The 27476-nt window shown below is 47.8% G+C and overlaps 1 pseudogene; it reads left to right on the forward strand.

Moving 5' to 3' along the window:
• The first annotated feature begins 937 nt into the window (after positions 1 to 937).
• LOC130119561 (octapeptide-repeat protein T2-like) lies at positions 938 to 27379 on the forward strand (annotated as a pseudogene).
• The last annotated feature ends 97 nt before the right edge of the window (positions 27380 to 27476 follow it).

Here is a 27476-nt window from a genome sequence, read left to right on the forward strand (position 1 = left end):
ACCTGCTGAGCAGTGAGACAGACAGACAGACAGACAGACAGACAGACAGACAGACAGACAGACAGACACAGACAGACCTGCTGAGCAGCGAGACAGACACAGACAGACAGACTGGCTGAGCAGCGAGACAGACACAGACAGACAGACTGGCTGAGCAGCGAGACAGACAGACAGACAGACAGACACAGACAGACAGACCTGCTGAGCAGCGAGACAGACAGACAGACACAGACAGACAGACCTGCTGAGTAGCGAGACAGACAGACAGACCTGCTGAGCAGCGAGACAGACAGACAGACACAGACAGACCTGCTGAGCAGCGAGACAGACAGACAGACACAGACAGACAGACAGACACAGACAGACCTGCTGAGTAGCGAGACAGACACAGACAGACCTGCTGAGCAGTGAGACAGACAGACAGACAGACAGACAGACAGACAGACAGACAGACAGACAGACAGACAGACACAGACAGACCTGCTGAGCAGTGAGACAGAGACAGACAGACAGACAGACAGACAAACAGACACAGACAGACCTGCTGAGCAGTGAGACAGACAGACAGACCTGCTGAGCAGCGAGACAGACAGACAGACAGACAGACAGACACAGACAGACCTGCTGAGCAGCGAGGCAGACAGACAGACACAGACAGACAGACAGACAGACACAGACAGACCTGCTGAGCAGTGAGACAGACAGACACAGACAGACCTGCTGAGCAGCGAGACAGACAGACACAGACAGACAGACAGAGACAGACAGGAGGACCGACACTTAGGATTCATCTCAATAGTGTAACAATAAAAGTGGGTGGGGCTATTCTGATAGTAAATGGCCCCGGCCGCACACGCACTTACCAGAAACCGGCAGAGGTGTGTGTGTGTGTGTGTGTGTGTGTGTGTGTGTGTGTGTGCGCGCGCGAGAGAGAGAGAGAGAGAGAGAGAGAGATAATTCTCGAGTCATCAGTCACTCCAATGTTTTAATTAGCACGTTTGGTGAATTAAAAGCCAACGCACTTCACATCAAGTGAGAGTGCACAAGTGAAAAGATGGAATAAAAATCACGAAAAAAGCTTCACGAGAACGGATGAAAACAACAGCTTTATTTGTGCAGCGCTTTTCAAAACACGAGTTACAAAATCCCTTCACCAAATTAAAAAACAAAACAAAAAAACAAGATAAAGCCCAAACTATTAGAGGTCATGCAAATACTTAAGGGCTCGGTATGTATCCGTGAAGACGTTTCGCCTCTCGTCCAAGAGGCTTCCTCAGTTCGTGCCTTCCTGACTGGACCAAGCTGGTCTGACTGGCTGGACCAAGCTAGTCTGACTAGCTTGGTCTTGCTAGTCAGACTAGCTAGCTTGACCAAGCTAGTCTGACTGACTAGACCAGTGTTTCTCAACCCAGTCCTCAAGGACCCCCTATCCTGCAGATTTTCATTGTAACCCTGCATAGGTAGCCCTGCTTGTACTTACTCGACCAATTATCTCGCAGCACTTAATTATGCAAGGTGTGCAACATCTGACATAATTCATTGCTGATTGGTTGAATAACTACAAACAGGTACCTATTCAGGGTTGCAAAGAAAATATGCAGGATAGGGGTTCCTTGAGGACTGGGTTGAGAAACACTGGGCTAGACCAAGCTAGTCTGACTGACTAGACCAAGCTAGTCTGACTAGCTAGACCAAGCTAGTCTGACTGGCTGCTGATGAGGCTCAGTATTGATCCTCTAGGAGTCGTTATCAGAGCTATAGATATGCGTGGCAACGACGGGCGTTGCTACACATCGGGACACAAAGAGCCATGGACATCCAGTATAGCTCTGACAACGACTCCAAGAGGATAAATACTGAGTCTCATCACCAGCCAGTCAGACTAGCTTGGTCTAGTCAGTCAGACTAGCTTGGTCTAGTCAGTCAGACTAGCTTGGTCTAGTCAGGAAGGCACGAACTGAGGAAGCCTCTTGGACGAGAGGCGAAACGTCTTCACGGATACATACCAAGTCCACCTGCACTCGATTCCACTCCTTTGGAGAACCATGACGACCTGGATGAATGAGAACATTCACAGACAAATACTAAAGTGCAATTAACTGGGGAAAGACTCGTGTGTAGAAGTGAATGGCGACATGGAATAACAACAACAACATGGAATAACAACAACAACATGGAATAACAACAACAACATGGAATAACAACAACAACATGGAATAACAACAACAACATGGAATAACAACAACAACATGGAATAACGTGAATGAAAATGGAAGCCAGGCCGTTAAAGCGGCCAGAAGCCGCGGGGGGACCAGCAGCAGGATTCATGCTTCTTCTGTGAAGGGCTGAGCGGTCACATGACTTCTTGTTAACGCTGGAGCACGTTGCATGAATGAGAGTCAATGAACCATCCATAGGTGTGTGTGTGTGTGTGTGCGTGTGTGTGTTTGTGTGAAGGGAAGTGCGTTGAGTCTTTTTTTTTTTAAGTTGCATGTTTTGCAAATACAGCAAATCCGTGCTGGCATGAATGTGTGTGTATGACTCATCATAGGTGTTTAAGGGCCTCTGGATGGTCACTCACACACACACACACACGCACACGCACACATGCACACACACACACACGCACACACACACACACACGCGCGCAAGTACGCACACACACACACACACACTCACTCGCACACACATGCACACACACACACACTCATTCGCACACACACACACACACTCACTCGCACACACACACACACACACACACTCTCACTCGCACACACACACACACACACTCACTCGCACACACACGCACACACACACACTCAGTCGCACACACACACTCACTCACTCGCACAACACACACACATGCACACACAAACACGCAAGTATGCACACACATAAATACGCGCGCGCATGCACACGCACACGTACGCGCGCGCGGTGTTGAATCAAACTGAATATTTGAAATAACAACTACGACGAATATCCACACACCGTTATGATCGATAACACAGCGAGAGCCCGTGATGTCGGCCCCTATTTCCCGGAGTTTTATATCGATATCAGAGGTTTAATCACACGCGTCTGTGTGTATGTGTGCGTGCGTGTGTGTGTGTGTGTGTGTGTGCGTGTGCGTGTGTGTGTGTGTGTGCGTGTCGCTAGGTGATGAGCGGGGTGGTGAATCATATGTCGCAGTTTCATTAATAGACTCTCCGTTCAGGACATTCCAGACTAGAGAACCGAAAGGGGTGATGAGGTATTCCACACTTCTGTAATTCTCTTGATTTCCGTGGAATTGGGTGCGCGGACGCTATATTTGCATCTCTGCACGCGCACGCGCACGCGCGCACAGCCTTCGACAGAAACAAATGGGAAGACGAGTTCTTCATTTTTTCCAAGTGTAAACGTCAAGTCGGCAGGAATCCGAATCTCCAACCATACCGGTGCAACTCCCTGACCATCAAGCTATCCCATTCATCCCTCCATCTGTTCATCCATCCACGTATCTTTCGTCCAGTCATTCACCGTTCCATCTGTCTGTCAACCCGCCCATCCATCCATCCGTCTGTCCATCCATCAGTCTGTCCATTCCATTGGTCTATACATCCATCAGTCTGTCCATTCATCGTCTGACTCTCAGGTATCTTTCTAATCATCCATCCCTCAACCCATCCATTTCTTCATCCGTTTACCATCCCTCTATCAGCCATTCAGCTGATAGAGGGATGGTAAATGTTTCGTTTTTTTTGTTGTTGCTCTGAGCAAAGAGCTGACGGTCCCCTGGGACGACCGGATAGAGGAGGCAAATGAGCCGCAAATGAGCGGAAGTGGTCCAAGTAGCAGGAGCTGGTGGATCAGTGCTGGAGGAGAGGCTGGAAGGCGCATTGTGAGCCCACTGAAGTGGGGTGTAGAGGCTTTGCCGGCCGCTCACTGTGCAAGCTAGACACTCTACTTGGCATCACTGGGGCTGCTAAAAGGAAAGCCATCAAGTCTTCCATGGAGGCTGCAGAGAAGGCCTCCAGATGGCTTCGGATCAAACTGAGTAATGTGTGGGCCAATGCTGCTGGAACACAAGCCAGGGCATGATCAACCCTGGCTGGGTCACCTGAGAGAGGGTGTAGATGTTGAAAGATCCGAAACACCCGAGGACCTCAGGAAACATCCCTGATGACGTTTCCCAGTGCATCCTATGATCTGATTGGTTGTAGGCAGTGGTGGCTGGCCAGTACAGGGTGCTGGGGCACCGCCCCCTTCAAACATCGAGAGATGAAAATCTACTTAAACATGTTGAATATTATTTAGTTAATGCAAATAATTATGAAATAAAAGTGTTTCCAGTCTGTGAGCACCTGTCAGCAGCATTAAATATTGGTTCCAGGTGGTGTTTGGTTGGTTTCTGTCTGAATACATACACTTCCTGGGTGGGGGGGGGGCGCCGGCCAAATGATACCCTATGTAAGCCCTCAAACTTGTGGCGAGCAAGTGACCTGAGGCGAGCAAGTGACCTGAGGCTGCTGTCTGATTGGTTTCTTCAGATTTTCCAGGGGGCGCAGTTCTGTGATGCCCCAGACACTCCCGCTTTTATTGGCAGCGAATTGGTATCGTTTTAATTTTTTTTTGGATCTCATGTGACTGGAAAATTCTCGTGGCTGTCAATCATGTTCACACCCACCACGATGCCTCATCTCGGCTGTCAATCTTCCACCGTGTACGAACCCTGATAAAATCTATAGGCTACATTGTCCATCTTAGTAACTCTGTGACGGTGTGGACACTAAAGCAGCTGTCAGGTGTGCTGCGCCAAGGTACATTGCAACCCCCAATAAGTTTTTAGCACCAGCCGCCACTGGCTGTAGGTCTATCCAATTGCGTCCAGAGGGATTTTGGTCTGCGTCCCCTTGATTACGCCCCCTGGGAACCAAAAACCAACTGAGAGGAGCCAGACTAATTAGCATTTGGGAATTCCTCTGGTTCCCAGGCTAATGTCCTAGCTTCACTGTAAACATTACACTTTAGCTGATTTAAAGGCCCTTTAGCCCTAAAATGGGTACCGTTTCATGGCAAGTTGTGGTAGTAATAACAACACACTGGGGCAATGGATATATTTGTCATGCACAGAATGAGACGTAATAAAGTCAGTTGGATTTCAACTGGCTAAATATTTGGAGACAAATATGGAGTGATGCTGCAACATCCCTTGCTAGCTCCTGCTGTTAACCCATTACAGCGCAGCCTAACACGACGTGACACGAGCACGCGATTTTCACTTTAAGTACCTTTTAATGAGTCTGCTAACCAGGTCCATCCGTCAGCAGACAGGGCGAACAACAGCATTTCACTTGGTTGAAAAATCCGCTCATTTTGACTATTTGTGTGAAGTTTCGCGAACTTGCTCCAATGCAAATGACGGTGGAAACTAAGCTAATGCCCACTCTGCAAGATCGTTTCCCATTTTTTTTGTGAATCAGCGACTGTCGAATCCCGTCTGGTTCTGGACACTTCGATGAGCAAGTTTGCCAGGCGTTCGATAGGTGGCGGTACGCACCTTACAGTTGTTTGCGATCCGCCGGTAAACCAAGAGAAGAAGAAGACGAAGAAGAAGCACAAGAACAAGAGCGCAGGCGCTACAGACAGCACGCGAGCTACAGGTAGCAGCGCTAGCCAGCCAGCTAAACGGATACACAGGGTACAACTCTCTTAAATTATGCCCATTTACCATTCACTAACGTCCTCCTGACCCTAACCCTAACCCTAAGGCTAACCCTAAGGCTAAGGCAGTGGTGCCCAACCCTGCTCCTGGAGAGCTACCCCGCTGCCGGTTTTCACTCCAACCCTAATTTAACACACCTGATTCTACTAACTACCTACTGACCGAGACCTTGATTAATTGAATCCGTTGTGTTAAATTAGGGTTGGAGTGAAAACCGGCAGCAGGGCAGTTCTCCAGGAGCAGGGTTGGGCACCACTGCCTTAGCCCAACACTTACCTTAAACCAGTGTTTCTCAACCCAGTCCTCAAGGAACCCCTATCCTGCATATTTTCTTTGCAACCCTGAATAGGTACCCGTTAGTAGTTATTCAACCAATCAGCAATGAATTTTGTCAGACGTTGCCCACCTTGCATAATTAAGTGCTGCGAGATGATTGGTCGAGTAAGTAAAAGCAGGGCTACCTATGCAGGGTTACAATGAAAATCTGCAGGATAGGGGTTCCTTGAGGACTGGGTTGAGAAACACTGCCTTAAACGATAGCCACCCTATTCCATAGCTAACCCACAGGACTGACCCCCATGAATACCAAGAGGACGATTTAACTTTGCTTATCAATCAAAATCACTTTAGTACGGAGCCAGGAGGTGACATGACAACATTTTTTGTTGTTGTATTGTAATTTTGACTAGCAGGGTATCACGTTCCCCCAGTTATAGCCAGTTTGCTTACCTAGAGATTGGGCACTGAACTGCAAATATTCATGGAGAGAAAATCCAAAAAGCATTGTTATTATATTAGCTGATGAATATTGGCTAGTTATGACAAATAGAATGACAAATTGTTCCTGATTCCTGATAGTTAACTGGCAAGCTAGATCAAGTTTAGGCAGACACTGTTTTTTCAAACACTGCTTTTGCAGCGGGGGGGTGGTGGTGGTGAGTATGTCTGTTGGTGATATGGTCACTCACAAGTCTTGCTAAATGACTATTCGTGTTCTGTCATACAACTGTCGTGGCCTGCGTCTGGGCCAGAGCGCAGGGGGAAAAGCTCACCGCATAGTTGTTGAAAACCTTTTGGAGAGCTGTGACATACTACGTATGCAAGAGACATTTTTAGCAAAGCAAGAGCTGGAAAAACTAAACTCCTTCAATGAGAACTTTAATGGGGCTGGGGGGTCTACAACTGACCTTGGCGTGGGAATAGTCAGAGGCAGGATACCAGGGGGTGTGGCTATTCTATGGAATAAGAAGTTTGACTCATGATAAATGAGCTGTCTGTTAACAAGGCAAGTGGCTTAGATCACATTACTGCTGAACATCTTAAATATGCCAGTCCAAGGACAGATCCTCTCCTTGCTATTTGTTTTACTGGCTTTATGAGCCATGGCTTGTTACCAGACTCAACTCAATGTTGTCTGTGCTGTTAGTGCCACTCATTAAGGACAAAGCTGGAAAAGTATGCAGCCTAGAGAACTACAGGCCTATAGCTCTAGCCAGCATACTGTCAAAAGTCCTAGAAAGAATCCTGCTGGATAGAGTGCATTAATTTATCAACTCCACGGATAATTAACAAACACAGAGGCCAAAACTCATCGGTTCTTGTGTGTTTTATTGATGCTTCTAAAGCTTTTGATCGTGTTAATCATAGAAAGTTGTTCATTAAATTGCGTCAAAGAGGGGTGTCTAAACACACTGTGAGAATTCTGGTTTATTGGTATGCCCACCAGACCATGCAAGTAAAATGGGGTAATAGTGTTTCAGCCCCATTTGGGGTCTGCAATGGTGTCAGACAAGGGGGAATTCTGCCTCCAGTTCTCTACAATTTATATATTGATGATTTGTCCAAGCAGCTGAAAGCCTGTAACACTGGGTGCGTGACACCTTGGTGAACCATATTAAGTACGCAGATGACCTTGTCATACTTAGTCCCTGTAGCGCTGGTCTCCAGCACCTCCTTGAGATATGTTGGGTGTATGGTGTGCAGCACGATATCACATACAATGCTAGTAAGAGTGTTGTCATGATCTGCAGAACCAAAGTGGTCAATCATCTAAAATTTCCTGATTTTAAATTGTCTGATAATAATCTTGGGGTGTGTAATAAGGCGAAATATCTTGGGCACTATATTACTGAACAAATGACAGACGATGATATTTATAGGCAATGCTGCATGATGTACACACAAGCAAACACTCTGTCACACAAGTTTGGTATGTGTTCAGTTAGTGTGAAGATGTCTCTGTTCAGAGCATGTTGTACGCCACTTTATACTGCACACCTGTGGTCAAACTACATATTGTACGCCACTTTATACTGCACACCTGTGGTCAAACTACATATTGTACACCACTTTGTACTGCACACCTGTGGTCAAACTGCATATTGTACACCACTTTATACTGCACACCTGTGGTCAAACTACATATTGTACACCACTTTATACTGCACACCTGTGGTCAAACTACATATTGTACACCACTTTATACTGCACACCTGTGGTCAAACTACATATTGTACACCACTTTATACTGCCCCCTGTGGTCAAACTACATATTGTATACCACTTTATACTGCCCCCTGTGGTCAAACTATAAAAAGCAAGCTTACAGAGGCTTCAAGTACCTAATAATGATGCTATGAGATTACTACTAAAAAGACCTAGATGGTGCAGTGCAAGTGCCATGTTGGTGGCTGCAGGAGTCAACACCTTTCAGGCTCTTCTAAGAAAGCTCGTGTATAAATGTATTTGCCGGCTCAATGACTCTGATGATGTAATCATCAAGGGTTTAACTAATGTAACCGGTTATTTTCTTGCCCGGTGCGGGATTCGATACGGCGTGTACTGCACCACAAGGCGACATTCCTAACCGCTCGACTAAAGGGTCAGACCCGTTAGCTAGCTAGGGGCTAACGTGTGTTATTAGTAGTTTAACTAATATAAGATTCAGTGGCACAAGCTACCAATCCCGGCAGTGGGACCACTGGTATAGCTGCCCCCTTATAAGACACTGATTTGTTCCATTTATGTTATTTTCTTGTGTTTACGCTTTGCATTGTCTGAGGTTTGTCTTTTACCTGTTTGTCTGTTGTCTGTTATGGACCCCGAGTCTGCAATAAAGTTTTGAATCGAAAAAAAACTGAACTGAATTGTACCGGTAGCCAACGTTGGTTGACTAATGTTCTGAATCTGTAGCTAGCTGTCCACACTTTCAAGGAGTAAAATAGTTCACATGTGTCATATAACAGCTCGATAAATTACACATTATCCACGATCTTACCGTTTTCTGAAGTGGCGCTCCGGCCAGGCGCTAACTGAGCACGGCGATGCCGTAAGTCAGTATTAAATGCCGTAAATCATGCGTGCGGCTCGCCGGCGATGGCAATCTGAAATGCCGTAAGTCAGTATTAAATGCCGTAAATCATGCGTGCGGCTCGCCGGCGACGGCAATCCGAAATGCCGTAAATCAGTATTAAATGCCGTAAATCATGCGCGCGGCTCGCCGGCGATGGCAATCTGAAATGCCGTAAGTCAGTATTAAATGCCGTAAATCATGCGTGCGGCTCGCCGGCGACGGCAATCCGAAATGCCGTAAGTCAGTATTAAATGCCGTAAATCATGCGTGCTGCTCGCCGCCGGCGATGGCAATCTGAAATGCCGTAAGTCAGTATTAAATGCCGTAAATCACGCGCGCGGCTCGCCGGCGATGGCAATCTGAAATGCCGTAAGTCAGTATTAAATGCCGTAAATCACGCGTGCGGCTCGCCGGCGACGGCAATCTGAAATGCCGTAAGTCAGTATTAAATGCCGTAAATCACGCGCGCGGCTCGCCGGCGATGACAATCTGAAATGCCGTAAGTCAGTATTAAATGCCGTAAATCACGCGCGCGGCTCGCCGGCGATGACAATCTGAAATGCCGTAAGTCAGTATTAAATGCCGTAAATCACGCGTGCGGCTCGCCGGTGATGGCAATCTGAAATGCCGTAAATCAGTATTAAATGCCGTAAATCACGCGTGCGGCTCGCCGGCGATGGCAATCTGAAATGCCGTAAGTCAGTATTAAATGCCGTAAATCATGCGTGCGGCTCGCCGGCGATGGCAATCTGAAATGCCGTGGGGGGTGGGGGGTGGGGGGCTAACAGTGATTGGATATTGACTCGGGGGGCGGGGTTTTCTGCAGCAGGCTGTCTCAGCCTGCCTGCACACAGGCACACAGTGAAAAACCCATTCTCCGGCAGTAAGAAACGCCTGTCAACTATTCGCGCACATTTTAACTGCAAAACCGAAAAGCCGCGGTCCAGAAGGGCGGACTGAACCGTACAGGGCGGACCGTACGGTTCGGTTTTAAACGGAAAACCGTTGCAAGCCTCGTTGAAAGGCAGAAGAGTGATTTGGCAGAGAGTGATCAGCAGAGGCTGCCAAGGCGTCGATTCCGTGCACCATGCTACAGGCCTTTCCGTCCTCACCCACCTCCACAGCACCACCCAGAGGCCCAGCCGGCATCTGCCCCATTAGAGGACCAGCCAGCAGCTGCCCCATCAGAGGCCCAGCCAGAGGTGGAACCCAAGCAGCCTGAGGCCCAGGAGACCAATGGAGTAGAAACCAAAGGCCAGAAACCACGGCGACAAAGAAACTCTGAGTCGCGTGCTTCTGAAAATGGTACAGAGAAGTCTGCATCGGAACCTGGCACTCCCCCTCAAACCCCACAGCTAGCTGGAGTCAAATCGAAATCGAAGTCACCAAGAGCCTCTCCCAAATCCTCTCCAAATCCGCCAAAATCACCTGAGCAGACGCCGACCACAACAGTCCCCTCGCCTGCAGAACATTAACCCGGAGGAGCGTCATGTGATGCTCGGCAAGAGGTGGGACCTCATACAGAGTGATGCAGGAAGGAGGAAGGGTTTCACCTCTCATGCCACCAGTGCAAAGCCCAAAGGCAGACAAGCAAATTAGATGAAATGGCTAAACTGGAGTTGAGCACTAGGTGGGTTTCCTTCAGTCAGTTTTCATAGACATTTTGAATTTGCGCATTAAGAGAATCCGAGTTGAAATTCCAGAAATCTGCAACTATGGCATGTTTTTATGTAGGCTGAGGTGGGAAAGTTGGCATCTAGCTAAAGAGAGAATGCAGTGAAGGGTGATAAAACGGATTTTGTTTTTTTTAAAGAAACGATGATGTAAAGCTACACGATTCCCAAAACTGGTCAGTAAAATGTCTCTCAGAACTGCTCAGAGCATCTATGTTCCCAGATGTATTGTGAACTTTGCTGTTGTGGCGTAACAGTTATTACAGTAGTTGATGGAAATGCGCTTTAAATTTGCACAACCTTTGTTTGGAAGCATAACTAGTAAGGAATTTGTGAGCAGAGGACATTGTTTTGGTTCAGGTTGAAGCCCAACTTCGGTGGGATTCTGATCCTGCAGGTGGAGCCTCAGTCTTTCACTTTGCAACTGGAGCCCTGTTGTGAAACAGTTGTTACAGCTGTTGGGATGGTGTGTGTGTGTGTGTGTTCTCACACTATACTGGCATTTGTGTTGCTCTACCAGAGGCTTTGTAAGGACATTCAAATTCCGAGCCCCAAAAAGGTCTATGGTCAGGGACGGATTAAACCAATCTGGTGCCCGGGGCACAATAATTCACGAGGCCACCCACCCGTAACAGCACCAGAGTCTGAATGCAATTTCACCAAGCAGTTTTGATTAGTCACGTGACTTACAGTAATCACCGGAAACAACGCAACGCACGTGATATTATTAAAGGACCTACAAAACGTTAAAAAAATTAAAAAAATATCTGAAATGCCATAAATCAGTATTAAATGCCGTAAATCATGCGTGCAGCTCGCTGGCGATCGCGATCTGAAATGACGTAAGTCAGTATTAAATGCCGTAAATCATGCGTGCGGCTCGCCGGCGATCGCATTCTGAAATGCCGTAAGTCAGTATTAAATGCCGTAAATCATGCGTGCGGCTCGCTGGCGATGGCAATCTGGAATGCCGTAAATTAATATTAAATGCCGTAAATCATGTGCGGCTCGCTGGCGATCGCAATCTGAAATGCCGTAAGTCAGTATTAAATGCCGTAAATCATGCGTGCGGCTCGCTGGCGATCGCGATCTGAAATGCCGTAAGTCAGTATTAAATGCCGTAAATCATGCGTGTAGCTAGCGGGCGATCGCAATCTGAAAAAGAAGCTGTCCACACTTTCAATGAGTAAAATAGTTCACAAGTATAATATAACAGCTCGATAATTACACGTTCTCACCGTTCTTGGCAATTCCCCTCCACGAATTTGTGCGCGCCTGGTTATCTTTGTAGTGTTTCAATGACGAATTATAAAGATGGTAACGACGGACCCCTTCACACAGCCTCGCCTCAAAGCTGGCGTCCATGTTTTGTTTACCGGCGCATGCGCAGTTGTGCCCTTGTCCGCGCGGACCCTAAATCAAATCAAATCAATTTTATTTGTATAGCCCAACATCACTAATTACAACTTTGCGTCAGGGGGCGTAGCGGCACAACATCCAGTCCCTAGACCCTCTCATCGGATAAGGAACAAGTCCCTAAAGAAACCTCTTTAACAGGGAGAGAAAAGAGGAAGGCATATGGGACCCCGCGCGTGCACCCTCTGACATTTACGTCACGCGGACCCCTCGCGTACTCGCGGACGCGTAAAGTATAACTGGCGTTTAACCCGCGCGCGCGTCTTACTAAAGCGCGCGTGAGAGTTATTTTATTAGGGTTATTATTATTGTTCTCCGCTAAAAGTGTGTGAGGCTCAGCAACCGTAAGTCCTAGACCAACCAACTTTGGTACGTGGATTCCTATGGCCCCCAACTACTCAGGCACCACAAATCACCTATGTCGGGCAGATGGTGGCGCTATAACATAGGGTCATGCGTAATTCCCACACCATAAGTCAGATCGACACAAAACTGCACAGACCTATGCATCTGAATGTGCTCTACAACTTTGTTATTGGGACCACATATGTCAGCCATATAGTTTTCCCGCCATTTTGACTTGGATTAGTTTGGGCGCGGTTTCTCAGCTAAAAGTGTCTGAGGCTCAGCAACCACAAGTCCTAGACCAGTGGTTCTCAGCCTTTTTGGGGTCCTGGACCCCTGCGTATTTTTGATCTACCCTGAGGACCCCTCCACCTGATCTTGGGGGAGGGGGTTGCAATTTGATGGAAACAGTAGAAACTGCATTTTAAATTGCATTATAGCATTTATTCACTCTTTGGGGCAAAAATAAGAGCTTTCAGTTGTAACTTAGATATAGTTAACAAAACAGAATTCTTATGCAGTAACTTTCAGATATATGTAACGAAACAGAATATGTATTCAGTAACTTTCAGATATAAGTAACAAAACAGAATATGTATTCAGTAACTTTCAGATATATGTAACAAAACAGAATATGTATTCAGTAACTTTCAGATATATGTAACAAAACAGAATATGTATGCAGTAACTTTCAGATATATGTAACAAAACAGAATATGTATGCAGTAACTTTCAGATATATGTAACAAAACAGAATATGTATTCAGTAACTTTCAGATATATGTAACAAAACAGAATATGTATTCAGTAACTTTCAGATATATGTAACAAAACAGAATATGTATTCAGTAACTTTCAGATATACACTCACCGGCCACTTTATTAGGCACACCTGTCCAACTGCTCGTTAACGCAAATTTCTAATCAGCCAATCACATGGCAGCAACTCAATGCAGTTAGGCATGTAGACATGGCCAAGACGATCTGCTGCAGTTCAAACCGAGCATCAGAATGGGGAAGAAAGGTGATTTAAGTGACTTTGAACGTGGCATGGTTGTTGGTGCCAGACGGGCTGGTCTGAGTATTTCAGAAACTGCTGATCTACTGGGATTTTCACGCACAACCATCTCTAGGGTTTACAGAGAATGGTCCGAAAAAGAGAAAATATCCAGTGAGCGGCAGTTCTGTGGGCGAAAATGCCTTGTTGATGCCAGAGGTCAGAGGAGAATAGCCAGACTGGTTCGAGCTGATAGAAAGGCAACAGTAACTCAAATAACCACTCATTACAACCGAGGTATGCAGAAGAGCATCTCTGAACGCACAACACGTCGAACCTTGAGGCAGATGGGCTACAGCAGCAGAAGACCACACCGCGTGCCACTCCTGTCAGCTAAGAACAGGAAACTGAGGCTACAATTCGCACAGGCTCACCAAAATTGGACAATAGAAGATTGGAAAAACGTTGCCTGGTCTGATGAGTCTCGATTTCTGCTGCGACATTCGGATGGTAGGGTCAGAATTTGGCGTCAACAACATGAAAGCATGGATCCATCCTGCCTTGTATCAACGGTTCAGGCTGGTGGTGGTGGTGTAATGGTGTGGGGGATATTTTCTTGGCACACTTTGGGCCCCTTAGTACCAATTGAGCATCGTGTCAACGCCACAGCCTACCTGAGTATTGTTGCTGACCATGTCCATCCCTTTATGACCACAGTGTTCCCATCTTCTGATGGCTACTTCCAGCAGGATAACGCGCCATGTCATAAAGCTCGAATCATCTCAGACTGGTTTCTTGAACATGACAATGAGTTCACTGTACTCAAATGGCCTCCACAGTCATCAGATCTCAATCCAATAGAGCACCTTTGGGATGTGGTGGACCGGGAGATTCGCATCATGGATGTGCAGCCGACAAATCTGCAGCAACTGCGTGATGCTATCATGTCAATATGGACCAAACTCTCTGAGGAATGTTTCCAGTACCTTGTTGAATCTATGCCACGAAGGATTAAGGCAGTTCTGAAGGCAAAAGGGGGTCCAACCCGGTACTAGCAAGGTGTACCTAATAAAGTGGCCAGTGAGTGTATGTAACAACACAGAATATGTATTCAGTAATTTATTGTATATTAATAAGAGATCTCGCTCCCGTTTGCATTGTTAAAAGTTACTGCATAAAAATTCTGTTGTTACATATATCTGAAAGTTACTGAATACATATTCTGTTTTGTTACATATAACTGAAAGTTACTGAATACATATTCTGTTTTGTTACATATAACTGAAAGTTACTGAATACATATTCTGTTTTGTTACATATATCTGAAAGTTACTGAATACATATTCTGTTTTGTTACATATATCTGAAAGTTACTGAATACATATTCTGTGTTGTTACATATAACTGAAAGTTACTGAATACATATTCTGTTTTGTTACATATATCTGAAAGTTACTGAATACATATTCTGTTTTGTTACATATATCTGAAAGTTACTGAATACATATTCTGTTTTGTTACATATATCTGAAAGTTACTGAATACATATTCTGTTTTGTTACATATAACTGAAAGTTACTGAATACATATTCTGTTTTGTTACATATATCTGAAAGTTACTGAATACATATTCTGTTTTGTTACATATATCTGAAAGTTACTGAATACATATTCTGTCTTGTTACATATATCTGAAAGTTACTGAATACATATTCTGTTTTGTTACATATATCTGAAAGTTACTGAATACATATTCTGTTTTGTTACATATATCTGAAAGTTACTGAATACATATTCTGTTTTGTTACATATAACTGAAAGTTACTGAATACATATTCTGTTTTGTTACATATATCTGAAAGTTACTGAATACATATTCTGTTTTGTTACATATATCTGAAAGTTACTGAATACATATTCTGTCTTGTTACATATATCTGAAAGTTACTGAATACATATTCTGTTTTGTTACATATATCTGAAAGTTACTGAATACATATTCTGTTTTGTTACATATATCTGAAAGTTACTGAATACATATTCTGTTTTGTTACATATATCTGAAAGTTACTGAATACATATTCTGTTTGGTTACATATATCTGAAAGTTACTGAATACATATTCTGTTTTGTTACATATATCTGAAAGTTACTGAATACATATTCTGTTTTGTTACATATATCTGAAAGTTACTGAATACATATTCTGTTTTGTTACATATATCTGAAAGTTACTGAATACATATTCTGTTTTGTTACATATATCTGAAAGTTACTGAATACATATTCTGTTTGGTTACATATATCTGAAAGTTACTGAATACATATTCTGTTTTGTTACATATATCTGAAAGTTACTGAATACATATTCTGTTTTGTTACATATATCTGAAAGTTACTGAATACATATTCTGTTTGGTTACATATATCTGAAAGTTACTGAATACATATTCTGTTTTGTTACATATATCTGAAAGTTACTGAATACATATTCTGTTTTGTTACATATATCTGAAAGTTACTGAATACATATTCTGTTTTGTTACATATATCTGAAAGTTACTGCATAAGAATTCTGTTTTGTTAACTATATCTAAGTTACAACTGAAAGCTCTTATTTTTGCCCCAAAGAGTGAATAAATGCTATAATGCAACTTAAAATGCAGTTTCTACTGTTTCTATCAAATTGCAACCCCCCTCCCCCAAGATCAGGTGGAGGGGTCCTCAGGGTAGATCAAAAATACGCAGGGGGTCCAGGACCCCAAAAAGGCTGAGAACCACTGGTCTAGAGCAGACCTATTGAAGTATTCAATTAACTGACGTCATCGTTTCAGCAAAGTGACGTCAGCGGTGACGGACGAGTGACCTACTTTGCAAAGAGAGAGAGAAACGCGACCCGGTGGCCGCCGGGAGGCAGCGTTCGTTAGGCCGCTCCTGGTCTGCTGGAAACAGCCGGACTCGGCGGCTTTAAGCGGCTCAGCTCGGGAGGCGTCGCCACACGCGCCTCCCCGTACAGTCAGAGCTGCTCTGCATCACAGCACCACTGCGGTTTGAACGGAAACCGCCACGAAAGCGGTTCTGCGCAGTACCGGGAAGCGGCTCACACGCTCACACAGAGACACGCGTTTCCCTGAAGACAGGAAGGCTGCGCCGCTCGCGCACCGCAGGAGGACGGAGGACTCCTTCACCTGCTGCACCCGCACCCGATGCAAAGTAGCCGAGCTGCGGCGCGCTGTCCCCCCCACCCACACACCCACCCACCCCCACCCACACCCACACCAGGACAGTACTTCTGCGAAGGACGCCCCAATTAGGTTTATTACACTCTAGAGGTGCCCCACCCCCACCTCCACCCCCACCCCACCAGGACAGTACTTCTCTGAAGGACGTCCCAATTAGGTTTATTACACTCTAGAGGTGCCCCACCCCCACCTCCACCCACACCCCCACCCACACCAGGACAGTACTTCTCTGAAGGACGTCCCAATTAGGTTTATTACGCTCTAGAGGTACACCCCCCCACCTCCACCCACCCCCACCCATACCCACACCAGGACAGTACTTCTGTGAAGGACGTCCCAATTAGGTTTATTACGCTCTAGAGGTACACCCCCCACCCCCACCCACACCCACACCCACACCCACACCAGGACAGTACTTCTGTGAAGGACGTCCCAATTAGGTTTATTACACTCTAGAGGTGCACCCCCCCACCCCCACCCCCACCCCCACCCACACCCACACCAGGACAGTACTTCTGTGAAGGACGTCCCAATTAGGTTTATTACACTCTAGAGGTGCACCCCCCCCCACACCCACCCCCACCCATACCCACACCAGGACAGTACTTCTGTGAAGGACGTCCCAATTAGGTTTATTACGCTCTAGAGGTACACCCCCCACCCCCACCCACACCCACACCCACACCCACACCAGGACAGTACTTCTGTGAAGGACGTCCCAATTAGGTTTATTACACTCTAGAGGTGCACCCCCCCACCCCCACCCCCACCCCCACCCACACCCACACCAGGACAGTACTTCTGTGAAGGACGTCCCAATTAGGTTTATTACACTCTAGAGGTGCACCCCCCCCCACACCCACCCCCACCCATACCCACACCAGGACAGTACTTCTGTGAAGGACGTCCCAATTAGGCTTATTACACTCTAGAGGTGCACCCCCCCACCTCCACCCACCCCCACCCACACACACACCCACACCAGGACAGTACTTCTGTGAAGGACGTCCCAATTAGGTTTATTACACTCTATAGGTACACCCCCCCACCCCCCCACCCCACCCACACCAGGACAGTACTTCTGTGAAGGACGTCCCAATTAGGTTTATTACACTCTAGAGGTGCACCCCCCCACCTCCACCCACCCCCACCCACACCAGGACAGTACTTCTGTGAAGGACGTCCCAATTAGGTTTATTACACTCTAGAGGTGCACCCCCCCCACCTCCACCCACACCCACACCAGGACAGTACTTCTGTGAAGGACGCCCCAATTAGGTTTATTACACTCTAGAGGTGCACCCCCCCACCTCCACCCACCCCCACCCACACCAGGACAGTACTTCTGTGAAGGACGTCCCAATTAGGTTTATTACACTCTATAGGTACACCCCCCCACCCCCCCACCCCACCCACACCAGGACAGTACTTCTGTGAAGGACGTCCCAATTAGGTTTATTACACTCTAGAGGTGCACCCCCCCACCTCCACCCACACCCACACCAGGACAGTACTTCTGTGAAGGACGCCCCAATTAGGTTTATTACACTCTAGAGGTGCACCCCCCCACCTCCACCCACCCCCACCCCCACCCACACCAGGACAGTACTTCTGTGAAGGACGTCCCAATTAGGTTTATTACACTCTAGAGGTGCACCCCCCACCCCCCCACCCACACCCACACCAGGACAGTACTTCTGTGAAGGACGCCCCAATTAGGCTTATTACACTCTAGAGGTGCACCCCCCCAACCTCCACCCCCCCACCCCCACCCACACCAGGACAGTACTTCTCTGAAGGACGTCCCAATTAGGTTTATTACACTCTAGAGGTGCACCCCCCCCCACACCCACCCCCACCCATACCCACACCAGGACAGTACTTCTGTGAAGGACGCCCCAATTAGGCTTATTACACTCTAGAGGTGCACCCCCCCACCCCCACCCCCACCCACACCCACACCAGGACAGTACTTCTCTGAAGGACGTCCCAATTAGGTTTATTACACTCTAGAGGTGCACCCCCCCAACCTCCACCCCCCACCCCCACCCACACCCACACCAGGACAGTACTTCTCTGAAGGACGTCCCAATTAGGTTTCTTACACTCTAGAGGTGCACACCCCCCCACACCCCGACACGTCCTTATCATAAAAGACTTAATTTCGCATACGTGCCGGGCATGGAGAAGTTTCCGCGCGCCACGCAGTCCAACTACCGTAAGTTCTGTAGATTTCGTTCACTGTCATGATTGACAGCCGCTCCGCTTTTCCTTCCGCGCGCGCGTTTCTGACTTATTTCAAATCGTCAGACGTCCTGCTGTTACGCTAATGAGACGTTTAAATGGCGACTTGGAATAAGCAGAAGCCCTCAAAGGTATAATGAACCTGCGCGTGCGCGCGCGCGAGAGAGAGAGCGAGAGAAACACACACACAGAGAAACACACACAGAGGGAGACAGAGAGACACGGAGAGAGACAAATACACACACACACAGAGACAGACAGACACACACACACACACAAACACACACACACAGACAGACACACACACACACAGGGAGAGACAGAGACACACACACACACACACACACACACACACACACACACGGAGAGACGGACAGACACACACACACACACACACACACACAGACAGACACACACACACACACACACAGACAGACACACACACACACAGGGAGAGACAGAGAGACACACACACACACACACACATGGAGAGACAGACAGACACACACACACACACACACACAGGGAGAGACAGAGAGACACACACACACACACACACAGGGAGAGACAGAGAGACACACACACACACACAGGGAGAGACAGAGAGACACACACACACACACACACACACATGGAGAGACAGACAGACACACACACACACACACACACACACACACACACACACAGACACACACACACACACACACACACAGACACACACACACACAGGGAGAGACAGAGAGACACACACACACACACAGGGAGACACACAGGGAGACAGGGAGACAGAGACACACACAGACAGGGAGAGACACACGCACACACACACACAGGGAGACAGAGAGGGACACACAGGGAGACAGAGACACACACACACACACACAGACACAGGGAGACACACACACACACACACACACACACAGGGAGACACACAGACACACACACACACACACAGACAGGGAGACAGAGACACACAGACACACACACACACACAGGGAGACACACACACACACACAGACAGGGAGACAGAGACACACAGACACACACACACACACAGGGAGACACACAGACAAACACACACACACACAGACAGGGAGACAGAGACATAGAGTCATTGCTGTGTTGTTGTTGTTGTTTTACATGCTTTGGCAATATGTACACAAACGTGTGTCATGCCAGTAAAGCACACGTTGAATTGAATCGATACAGAGAGACACTTGTTTTAGGGGAGGGCCAAAGGTCACACCATGCAGCACCATGTGTGTGTCAGAATGCCACAGCCGAAGGGTCAGCGAGTGACCAAAGCACTGTCAACTACTGCTCACATACTATTCTATATTTCCACCACTTCTACCTGTTCTACCTGTTCTACCCGTTCTACCCGTTCTACCCGTTCTACCACTTCTACCCGTTCTACCGTTCTACCCGTTCTACCCGTTCTACCCGCTCTACCCGTTCTACCCGTTCTACCACTTCTACCCGTTCTACCCGTTCTACCGTTCTACCCGTTCTACCCGTTCTACCCGCTCTACCCGTTCTACCCGTTCTACCTGTTCTACCCGTTCTACCCGTTCTACCTGTTCTACCTGTTCTACCCGTTCTACCCGCTCTACCCGTTCTACCACTTCTACCCGTTCTACCCGTTCTACCGTTCTACCCGTTCTACCCGCTCTACCCGTTCTACCCGTTCTACCCGTTCTACCCGTTCTACCTGTTCTACCCGTTCTACCCGTTCCACCGTTCTACCTGTTCTACCTGTTCTGCCCGTTCTACCCGTTCTACCCGTTCCACCGTTCTACCTGTTCTACCCGTTCTACCCGTTCTACCCGCTCTACCCGTTCTACCACTTCTACCTGTTCTACCCGTTCCACCGTTCTACCTGTTCTACCCGTTCTACCCGCTCTACCCGTTCTACCCGTTCCACCGTTCTACCCGTTCTACCGTTCTACCCGTTCTACCTGTTCTACCCGTTCCACCGTTCTACCTGTTCTACCTGTTCTGCCCGTTCTACCCGTTATACCCGTTCTACCCGTTCCACCGTTCTACCCGCTCTACCCGTTCCACCGTTCTACCCGTTCTACCCGTTCTACCGTTCTACCCGTTCTACCCGTTCTACCCGTTCCACCTGTTCTACCTGTTCTGCCCGTTCTACCCGTTCTACCCGTTCTACCCGTTCCACCGTTCTACCTGTTCTACCCGTTCTACCTGTTCTACCCGTTCTACCCGTTCTACCTGTTCTACCCGTTCTGCCCGTTCTACCCGTTCTACCCGTTCTACCTGTTCTACCCGTTCTACCTGTTCTACCTGGTCTACCCGTTCTACCTGTTCTACCCGTTCTACCTGTTCTACCCGTTCTACCCGTTCTACCTGTTCTACCTGTTCTACCCGTTCTACCCTGTTCTACCCGTTCTACCTGCTCCTTTTCACTTTTATTTATTCGTTTAGTTATTTATAGTTTAACACTGTATTAACCTATTTCACTGCCACCCGCCTTGGCAACATTGTAACATATGCAGCCCTGCCAATAAAGCATTACTGAATCGAACTGAATTCTCTCACACACACACACACACACACACACACACACACACACACACACACACACACACACACACACACACACACACACACACACACACACACACACAGACGGAGACACAGAGAGAGACACACAGAAAGACAGAGGAAGACAGAGAGAGAGAGAGAGAGACACACACACACACACACACACACACGCGCGAAGAGAGACAGAGAGAGAGACACAGAGGGAGACAGAGACACACACACACACACACACACACACAGAGAAACACACAAAAAGACAGACAAAGACACACACACACACACACACACACACACACACACACACACAGACGGAGACACAGAGAGAGACACACAGAAAGACAGAGGAAGACAGAGAGAGAGAGAGACACACACACACACACACACACACACACACACACACACACACACACACACACACGCGCGAAGAGAGACAGAGAGAGAGACACAGAGGGAGACAGAGACACACACACACACACACACACACACAGAGAAACACACAAAAAGACAGACAAAGACACACACACACACACACACACACACACACACACACACACAGACGGAGACACAGAGAGAGACACACAGAAAGACAGAGGAAGACAGAGAGAGAGAGAGACACACACACACACACACACACACACACACACACACGCGCGAAGAGAGACAGAGAGAGAGACACAGAGGGAGACAGAGACACACACACACACACACACACACACACAGAGAAACACACAAAAAGACAGACAAAGACACACACACACACACACACACACACGCGCGCGCGCGCGCGAAGAGAGACAGAGAGAGAGACACAGAGGGAGACAGAGACACACACACACACACACACACACACACAGAGAGAAACACACAAAAAGACAGACAGAGAGCGAAAGACACACACACACACACACACACACACACACACACACACACACACACACACACACACACACAGACGGAGACACAGAGAGAGACACACAGAAAGACAGAGGAAGACAGAGAGAGAGAGAGAGACACACACACACACACACACACACGCGCGCGCGCGCGCGAAGAGAGACAGAGAGAGAGACACAGAGGGAGACAGAGACACACACACACACACAGAGAAACACACAAAAAGACAGACAGAGAGAGAAAGACACACACACACACACACACACACACACACACACAGACGGAGACAGAGAGACACACACAGAAAGACAGAAGAAGACAGAGAGAGAAAGAGAGAAAGACACACACACACACACACACACACACACACACACACACACACACACACACACACACACACACACACACACACAGACACACGCTCCCACTTAACTCACTTAACTCCCGGCTCACAAACTTGCTTATGAAACGCAACGTCGAGTGAAAGCCAGGTTGGATTCTTACCACATTACCGCACCACTGATCATATTTACACCCTACACACCATAACTCGACAACAAATTATTTACTTGTTTTGTTGACTTCAAAAAAGCATTTGATTCAATTTCGCATTATGGCTTGTTCTACAAATGAACTGAAAGTGGTGCACGGGGTAAAACGTATGACCTTATAAAACCAGCGTACTCAGGAGCTAAGTGTGTTATTACAATCGGATCCAGAAGAACCCCATATAGCCCTCAGGAGTGCGGAGTGAGGCAGGGTTGCTCTTTAAGCCCAACTCTATTTAACATATACATTGAGTTGGCGACCATACTGGAAAAGTCATCGGCACCTGGATTCACTCTGCATGACAGTGAGGTCAAATTCCTACTCTATGCAGCTGACCTCGTCCTTCTTTAACCAATAGAGGAAGGACTCCAGATTCAATTAGACCTTCTTCAAAAGTTTTACCAGACCCGGGCCCTGGCAGTTAACATGAACAAAATTAATCTTTCAAAAAAGATCCAGATATCAGGGAAGACAGCACATATTTAGATTAGATTTAGATTAGATTAGATGAAAATTGAACATACACTAGATTACACCTACCTAAGCCTTAGCAACATCCATTGCACGTTGTCCATCTTGGGAGAGAGACCCCTCCCTCCTCTGTGGCTCTCCCTGAGGTTTCTTCTTATTTCTCTCCCTGTTAAAGGTTTTCTTTTTTTTAGGGAGTTGTTCCTTATCCGATGAGAGGGTCTAAGGACAGCATGTTGTGTTGCTGTTAAGCCCATTGAGGCAAATTTGTGATATTGGGCTATACAAACAAAATTGACTTGACTTGACTTAGAGTCAACTGTAAAGAAACATTCAACATGGCAGTGAATGAACTAAGAGGCAAGGCACGAGGGCTTTACTTGCCATAAAAAGACAAATTCCTTTTGAAATTCCAATCTGGATTTTGCTAAAAATACTTGCACCAGTGATGGAACCAATTGTCCTTTATGGCAGTGAAGTGTGTGGCCCGCTTGCAAGTCAGGAGCTAGATAAATGGGGAAAACATCCAATTGAGATCCTGCATGCTGAGTTTTGCAAAAACATCCTAAAAGTCCATTGGCACACTACAAACAAGGCGTGCGGGGCAGAATCAGGCCAATGTCCTGTTTTGATTCAAATTCAAAAAAGGGCAATCAAATTCTGGAAACGCCTCAAATTCAGTGACCCACACTCTTTCCATTATAACGCCTTGCAGTACCAAGAGTTGAGTAAAGATAAGAACTCTCCTACCAACTTGGTCTTCAGCCATCCTGTCCCACTAACACATACTAACACTTTAAAGGCACAAGACCAGAGACACACACACAGAGACGGAGAGAGAGAGAGACACACACACACACACAGATACACACAGACAGAGAAAGGGGGGGGGGGCTCCTGGGTCCAGTACATCAGGGTTACCCATCCATCCATCCATTATCCAAACCGCTTATCCTGCTCTCAGGGTCACGGGGATGCTGGAGCCTATCCCAGCAGTCATTGGGTGGCAGGCGGGGAGACACCCTGGGCAGGCCGCCAGGCCATCTCTAGTCATCAGTTTAGACAGGGGTTGGGTGACGCATGTCAATCAATCAGACATCACAAGGGTAGTAACAGTTCAGGTTTGCTGCGTCTGTGTTCCTGTGTTATTGTGGGCCATTTCTGGTTCCTCTTGGGTGTTCAGACTGACACACCTCCTCCACTTTTTGTGTCTGCAGCTGGATGCCGTCACCTGACGCACTCAGTGTGTAAGCGAAAGCGAGGGAGGAAGGGAAGGAAGGGGGGGGGGGATAATGAAACCTTTCCAGACTACACCCTGTTGTAACAGAATTTCACAGAAGTCTTGAGTCAGTGCTTTGGCCACACCACGTATCGACTGCTGCAATGTGATCCCGGCAGGCCTCCCCAGCAAACTTAATTCTGCAGCACGAATCGAAGCCCACTGATCATATCTCTCCCCTGCTGGTACAATTACACTGGTTTCTTGTTCATTCATTCATTCATTCATTCATTCATTCATTCATTCATTCATTCATTCATCTTCAGCCGCTTCTCCGGGGTCGGGTCGTGGTGGCAGCAAGCCCGAGTAGAGCACTCCAGACGTCCCTCTCCCCAGCAACGCCCTCCAGCTCCTCCTGGGGGATCCCGAGGCGTTCCCAGGCCAGATTGGACATGTAGTCCTTCCGGCGAGTTCTGGGTCTACCCCGGGGGTCTCCTCCCAGTTGGCCGTGCCCGGAAAACCTCCAAAGGAAGGCGCCCAGGAGGCATCCTGATCAGATGCCCGAACCACCTCAACTGGCTCCTTGTGACGTGAAGGAGCGGCGGCTCTCCTCCGAGCTCCCTTTGGGTGTCCGAGCTCCTCATATGGCTATCTAAGAGTATTGCTTCTTGCGTCACGGCAGATTAATTTGAAAACTTTTATCATGAACACGCAAATCTCTTCACAATCCATCCCGTTTATCTCCGACCTCCTTCGGACTTACACTCCACCTCGCTCCCTGCGGCCTTCACCAGCAGGTCTAGGGGCACTACCAGCCACCAACTTCAGCACACCGGGCGCCAGGCCTTTCTCCTATGCTGCACCCAAACTCCGCAACTCCATTCCCACGTCACATCCGCTCACTGGGCTCCGTTACGGAGTTCAAATCTGCTCTTAAAACCCACCTTTTTAAACTAACATACTCACTTTAACAGCGTTAACAGCATCAAATTCCTCTTTTTTTAAACTCCTGCCGATGTGCGCTGTGTTGCTTATTGGGTTTTATTGTTGACTGCACTAATGTTCTCACTGCTTTGCTTTATTGTATTTGATGTAAGGCAGTGTTTCTCAACCCAGTCCTCAAGGACCCCCTATCCTGCAGATTTTCATTGTAACCCTGCATAGGTAGCCCCGCTTGTACTTCCTCGACCAGTCATCTCGCAGCACTTAATTGTGCAAGGTGTGCAACGTCTGACAAAATTCATTGCTGATTGGTTGAATAACTACAAACAGGTACCTATTCAGGGTTGCAAAGAAAATCTGCAGGATAGGGGGTCCTTGAGGACTGGGTTGAGAAACACTGGTGTAAGGTGACCTTGAGTGTCACGAAAGGTGCCTTCAAATAAAATGTTTACTATTGTTATAAAGAAATTGGGGTTATTTCTGATGCTTTGGCAATGCAAATGTCAAATTTCTCGTAACAATAAAGCGAACCGAATAGAGACAGATAGACGGGGGGGGGGATGGAGAGACACTCAGGGAAGGATGGTTGAAAACAGGAAATGATGAAAGACGACGGCAAGAGAACAGTGGAGAATATGACAAGGACGAACATGAAAAAACAGCTTGGAGCGAACAACATGGAGAGAAAGAAGAAGAGCAGGGGGATTCTGACTCATTCGACAGAGAAGGAAAAGCAAGCTAGAGTAACGGAGAGAGAGAGGGAGGGAGGGAGAGAGACAGAGGAAACGAGAGGGGGAGACAAGGGAAAGCAAGAGTGACAGAGTGACAGAGCGAGACGGAGAGAGACGGAGAAAGCGAGAGGGAGACGGAGAGAGAGAAGAGGGAGAGAGACAGAGCGAGGGGGAGACAAGGGAAAGCGAGAGTGACAGAGTGATAGAGCGAGACGGAGAAAGACAGAGAAAGCGAGAGGGAGACGGAGAGAGAGAAGAGGGAGAGAGACAGAGCGAGGGGGAGACGGAGAGAGAGGAGAGGGAGAGAGACAGAGAAAGCGAGAGGGAGACAGAGAGAGAGAAGAGGGAGAGAGACAGAGCAAGAGGGGGAGAGAAAGCGAGAGGGAGACGGAGAGAGAGAAGAGGTAGAGAGACAGAGCGAGAGGGGGGGAGAGCGAGAGGGAGACAGAGAGAGAGAAGAGGGAGAGAGACAGAGCGAGAGGGGGAGAGGGGGAGAGAGAGAGCGACAGAGAGAGGAGAGGGAGAGGGAGGAGAGCGAGAGGGAGAGAGAGAGAAAGCGATAGGGAGACAGAGAGAGAGAAGAGGGAGAGAGACAGAGCGAGAGAAGAGGGAGAGAGACAGAGCGAGAGGGGGGGAGAGCGAGAGGGAGACAGAGAGAGAGAAGAGGTAGAGAGACAGAGCGAGAGGGGGGGAGAGCGAGAGGGAGACAGAGAGAGAGAAGAGGGAGAGAGACAGAGCGAGAGGGGGAGAGGGGGAGAGAGAGAGCGACAGAGAGAGGAGAGGGAGAGGGAGGAGAGCGAGAGGGAGAGAGAGAGAAAGCGATAGGGAGACAGAGAGAGAGAAGAGGGAGAGAGACAGAGCGAGAGGGGGAGAGAGAGAGCGACAGAGAGAGGAGAGTGAGAGGGAGGAGAGCGAGAGGGAGAGAGAGAGAGAGGAGAGGGAGAGAGAGAGCGAGAGGGGGAGAGACAGAGAGAGGAGAGGGAGAGGAGAGAGAGAGGGAGGAGAGAGACAGAGAAAGCGAGGGAGACAGAGAGAGAGAAGAGGGGGAGAGAGAGAGCGACAGAGAGAGAGAGGGGGGGGGGAGGGAGGGAGGGAATAACGAGCTCTGGCCGTTGTTAAGTAGAATAATTTA

Source organism: Lampris incognitus, chromosome 10 (genome assembly GCF_029633865.1).
Source record: "Lampris incognitus isolate fLamInc1 chromosome 10, fLamInc1.hap2, whole genome shotgun sequence".
Classification (NCBI taxonomy): Eukaryota; Metazoa; Chordata; class Actinopteri; order Lampriformes; family Lampridae; genus Lampris; species Lampris incognitus.